The 5,530-nt window shown below is 41.2% G+C and overlaps 1 pseudogene; it reads right to left on the reverse strand.

Annotated features, from left to right (window-relative positions):
* Positions 1-5,012: 5,012 nt before the first annotated feature.
* Positions 5,013-5,157, reverse strand: LOC148094517 (small nucleolar RNA SNORA48; annotated as a pseudogene).
* Between the last annotated feature and the right edge of the window lie 373 nt (positions 5,158-5,530).

The raw sequence follows: 5,530 nt of genomic DNA on the forward strand, positions 1-5,530 counted from the left end.
TATATGAATAGGAAACGTATTTGGGAGGTAAAATCAAAATAGACTGTAGCGACTGACGATGTGCGGATTGGTGAAGAAAGGGGAATTGAGGATAATTCTTAGTTATTCTGATTTACCCAAGGCAGTACCACTTTTTAAAATGGAAACACTAGAAAAATATCAGGGTTAAAAACAATCATTCTTTTCAGAAAATTAAAACAAGACATAGACAAATGTCTTACTTGTTACATGATAAAATGTGGACTCAGATTTCATTACGAGGTAGACATAAGATTTTATATAAATTATTATTAGATCTAGCCTAGAGAATAAATATGCGAAATTAAAAGAAATGAAGATGGGAGAATTTATCAAGTCCATTCATTCACTCAGCCAATATGTCAGGTACTACTCTAGGCTACAGAATACCTGTTACACGTGTGCTACAACAGTGACGAAGAGAGAAGGCCTTTGCTCTAAGGAAGCTGACTTTAATGGGGGGAAATACATGATTAGGGAAAAAAAACAGGAAAAAATGACATAGCAATGAGGATTCTTCAGAGCATCAAAATAAGTCTATGTGACAGAAAGGGACAAGGTATACTCTTAAAAGAAGCAATAAAAAGAGATGGTCTTTCTGATGGAGGAGCCATCTAAGATGAGACCTAAAAAACAAGAGGAACCAGCCACCCTTATTAATTAAGAGAAAGAGTGCCCGTCCGGGCATGGATCAGCAGTTGAGCATTGACCTAGGATCCAGGTGATCGGGGTTCGATTCCCGGTCAGGGCACATGCTCGGGTTGTGGGCTCGAACAATGACGTTTCTATCTCTCTCTCTCCCTCTCCTTTCCTCTCTCTGAAATCAATAAAGAGATATTAAATTAAAAAAAAGAAAGAAAGAAAGAAAGAAAGAAAGAAAGAAAGAAAGAAAGAAAGAAAGAAAGAAAGAAAGAAAGAAAGAAAAGAAGAGAAAGATCATTCTAGATAGAGGGAGCAACTGACGCAAAGGCCCTGGAAGGAAAAAGCTTATGTTTTTCCCACCACTGATAGTGTATGATGCGGAGAGTGACTTGAGAAGCTGGAGATGTAGGCAGTTCACGTGTGGCTTGTAAACTGGGGCTTGGATTTATACATATCTTATTGTAGGTATGAAGGGAGGCCACAAAAGGGATTAAATTTGTTTGCATGTTTGAAGGTACCCCGGCTGCTGCATGGACAATGGATTGTAAGGGGCCACAGGGAAAATGTGATAAGCGCTTAGGCCTCAAGTCAGGTCCATACCCTGCCACCTACCTGCCAAAATAACTTGGGAAAGTTACCAAGTCCTCTGGCTCAGTGTCTTCATCACATGAAGACAAACACAACTGGGGTACATTGTACGGTCCTAGCACATAGTACGTGCTGGACAAAAGATAGCTATCAGGTAATATTTATATCATTAAGGTCACAGAAAACGTTGGCTCAATAAACGGGGAGGGAGTCATTAGAAAAGTTTCCTATTCAATTCTGTTTTCATTCTTGCTGGGGAGAAATAACCACCCTTCTACCAAAACTATATCTTTTGTTCCCAGCCTGAGGCAAGTCGAAGGTGGTGGGGAGAAACCAAGGAAGAGAAAGGGAATGTTGGCTTACCAGAGTATACTGCATTTTAACACAACATAAATCTCAGGGAACTTGTTTCCTGCCCATTAGCATCACATCCTGCTCTTTCTCTAAGTAATCTGCCCAAGTCCCTAAAGGGATCTGGACCATGTATAAACTTCACTTTCCTTTCCTCTTCTCTCTACTTTTCCTTGAGCTCATCTACCCATATCATGTGCCCTCCATGAAAGCCACCATGCTCATCTGGAAAAACATTAAGCTCTCAGTTTTGTCTGTCACTGGGAAACAGTTTCAGCTATTTGGTATGAAGATTGCTCAAGAAAAACAAATCGTGTTCTCTCCTCCCTACCAGAATGGCTGCTGCTCCACCAAACATAATGAAAGATTGCCATCAGGTGTATAAATGCTTAAGTGACCCAAAAAGGTCAGAGGATGCCTTATCTGCTGTTGCACAGCCAAATGCCCACCACAGACTCATAGAGCCCAAGAGCACATAACAGATACAGCCACTAAACTCCTTTCCATTGTCTTGGCCAGACTTTTATGCAAAATTTTTAAAATGTTAAATGGTTTAAAATATTTTACGTGAGAAAATGTGAAGTGAAAAACAACTTTTTCATAACTCACTGCTGTGTGTTGCTACATCTTTGGAAATTTAAATTTTTTTCTAAAAATTATTATTAGGATGACCTTTTAAATTCTAAATGTATTAACCAAAAATATCACTTTTGAGTGAAAGTGAAATGATATAAAATATTGAAGTGGTTGTAATTTTCTAAAAGTCAAAACCTCTTCAATATTTTATATCATTTGTAACATTTCCTGCCACTCATAAGGAATAACGTTTTTGGTTGATGCATTCATTTATTCAACTACTATTTAATGGGCACCTACTAAGTGCCAGAGGTTTCACTAGACTCTAGGGAGGAGCTGTAGAATGAGATAAAGTGCCCCTATACTCTTAGGGCTTGCGTGATAGCTGGGGAAGGAGACTTGAATGGGAGAAGCTGAGAGTAAGCAAGAATAAATAAGCAATCTGATTACAGAGCCTGAGAAGTGCTTTCAGGAAACATAAACAGGGTGACCCAGAAGGCAGAGCGCTCAGAAAAGGGCACAGTCCCTACAAACTGGTGATAATGGCACTAAAACGTGAAGGATGGGAATGAGCCATTCAGGTGCTGGGGGTTGGTGCACAGCACCTGGGAGACTCTTCCAGCCATTGAGATTCGCAAATGCAAAGACCCTGGCTGGGAAAGCACAAAGGGAGCCACGGACAGGGTGCCTAGAGGGAAGAGGTGAGTGGAAGAGAGGACTTGCAAAGCCTCATGGGCCTGAGAGGTTATAGCCGAGTCTAATCCGTTGCCCTTGAACCCACGCATTCATCTTACCCACTTGACCTCAATCTGAGGGAAAGAGGGCTGCAAATCTGGTGGGTGTTTGGATTTCTCCTTCGTGGGCTGTGTCCTGTGGTTCAGCAGGTTTACCTATGCGGTGTTTTACAAATCCCAGCCGGGGCTTCTGGCCACATTGGTCACATTGCACCGGGCACATTGCACCTGTCCCACCGAAGAAGCCCCACCTCTGGCTGCAGGCCGCCCCCTCTCCTCCTCCAACCTCAAGTTTTCCCAGGCTGCTGCTGCAAAGCTGGCTTGTTAAGGTGCCTCTGACTAGGGACCCTGACTGCTCAGGTGCTGAGTGCACAAGAGAAGGGCTCTCACAGTCCCATCAACGCACATTTCCTGCCTCACCTTCATTCTCCTTCGCTCGCTTCCCAGGGCTGCCCTAACCAAGTACCACAGACTGGGCGGCTTAAACAACAGAACTGTACTGTCCCACAGCTCTGGAGGCCAGAAGCCCAAAATCAGGTGTCGGTTCCTTCTGAAGGCTGTGAGAGAAGGATCTGTGCCAGCGCTCTACCCTCACATATAGACGGCCATTGCCTCCCTGTGTCTCTTTATATCACCTTCCCTCTGTGTGTGTCTGTGCCCAAATCTCCTCTTCTTGTAAGGACACCAGTTATTTTAGGTTAACACCCACCCTAATTACCTCCTTTTAACTTGATTACCTCTTTAAAGACCCCATCTCCAAGTAAAATCAATTCTAAGGTACTGGGGGTTAGGATTTCAATATATAAAATTTTGGGGGGGGACAATTCAATTCATAACACCTCTCATTTCCCATCCAACATTCATCCTATGCTCTAATCTTTTTTAACACTCAGTTCCCCAAATCATCTAGTACTCTTTTTTTTAATCTTTAAATATATTTTTATGGATTTCAGAGAAAGAAAGGGGGAGGGAGAGAGATAGAAACATCAATGATGAGAGTCATTGATCGGCTGCCTCCTGCAGGCCCCCAACTGGGGATCAAGCCCACAACCTGGGCATGTGCCCTGACCGGGAATCAAACCACAATCTCCTGGATCCTAGGTCGATGCTCCACCACTAAGCTACACCAGCCGGGCTCATTTGGTACTCTTGATACCACTGGGTGATTCCTCACATGAATTCTCTTTGTATCTCATGCAATTTGGTGAAGCTTTATTCATCAAAAACATCAACTGCAACAGTGATGCCCTCTGTGAAGTCTCTTACTGCCCCAATACACACAATTCTACAATCGGAAGAAATGGCCTCACCCACTTGCATTTGTTTACAGCTGGACATTACTTGTGCTTCATTGTAATAATTTGTCAGGGCACGTCCCTCTCCCAAGAGAGAGAGTGGTGAGTGACCCCACGCCCTGTGTATAATAGACCCTCAGTAAGTGCCCAGTGAACCACTCTGGGTGGCACTGCTTTCACTCTTATTCTGTTGGTTTTCTCTTTAGAAACATTTTTGTTGGAGACCTTTGACAATGACAAATGGCATTATCAAAATAATGATGGAGACAATGTGATGGATCATGTTGTCAGACTCTGCAGTTTCTTTTATATATGAAGTATTGACCAGCTGTGTGATTGAAGGAAAATAAAAGTATTATCCATTGGATGAGTGATTGGACTAGACAACCTTGAAGCTCTCTTCTACCTCTTGCATGTTATGGCAGAATTTTCTGTTGGATTTGAATAGCTGCTTAATTGCTAACACATCCCATCCCTACCCCATAAACAATACTTTATTACACAGATTTCAAAGGTGCATTGCAATGAATCATAATCCATATAGTTATCCCTTGAAGAAAGTTGTCCCATGATCAAATGAATTTGACTAAAGCTAAAATTTAAATCTCCCTCTTAAAGATGACAACGATGTCAATAGATTAAGACTCCAAAAAATGTGGCAGCAAAGAAGACTTCTAAATATTTCAACATTTCTCCCATGTATTTGATTACAGATACATATATATGCACACATATAGAATACATACATTTATAAAATATTTATTTGCATGTAAATGCACATGCATATATTTACATATATTATTTATTTTTATGTGCCCTAGGCATGAAACAACTCTGACAACCAACACAGCCATCAAGCTAGGATGAACTGAGGACTGTATGTCTGCTTTGCCCCTGACTTATACAAGAGCAACACCATCAATCAGGTGTCTCCTTGCCCATTGCCAGGGGCTGTTTACATATATTATAAAAATTCATGTTTTACATATAAATGAATATATAAATGCAAATAGATGTATAGATAACAATATTGCAAACAGGCTTTACATCTAAAGAAATTAGTGTTTTGTGGAACCTGCTTTAGGAAAGTAGGTCCATTCAGTGAATTTATAACAAAGGAGTATGTTTTATTAGAAGTGGCCATTTATATTTCTTTTATAATACTCTATACTTTTCTTTTCCTCCCACACCACACACACTGGATTAGAGGGAGTAATACAGAACGCATATCTCCACCTAATTCCTCCCTAAAGACATTATAGCATCAAGAGTCCTGAACCTCAGAAGCCACAGTAAAACTCCTGATTATAATTTTGAGGTAAATTG

The sequence above is a fragment of the Miniopterus natalensis genome, chromosome 1, assembly GCF_054644295.1.
Source record: "Miniopterus natalensis isolate mMinNat1 chromosome 1, mMinNat1.hap1, whole genome shotgun sequence".
In the NCBI taxonomy this organism is placed as follows: domain Eukaryota; kingdom Metazoa; phylum Chordata; class Mammalia; order Chiroptera; family Miniopteridae; genus Miniopterus; species Miniopterus natalensis.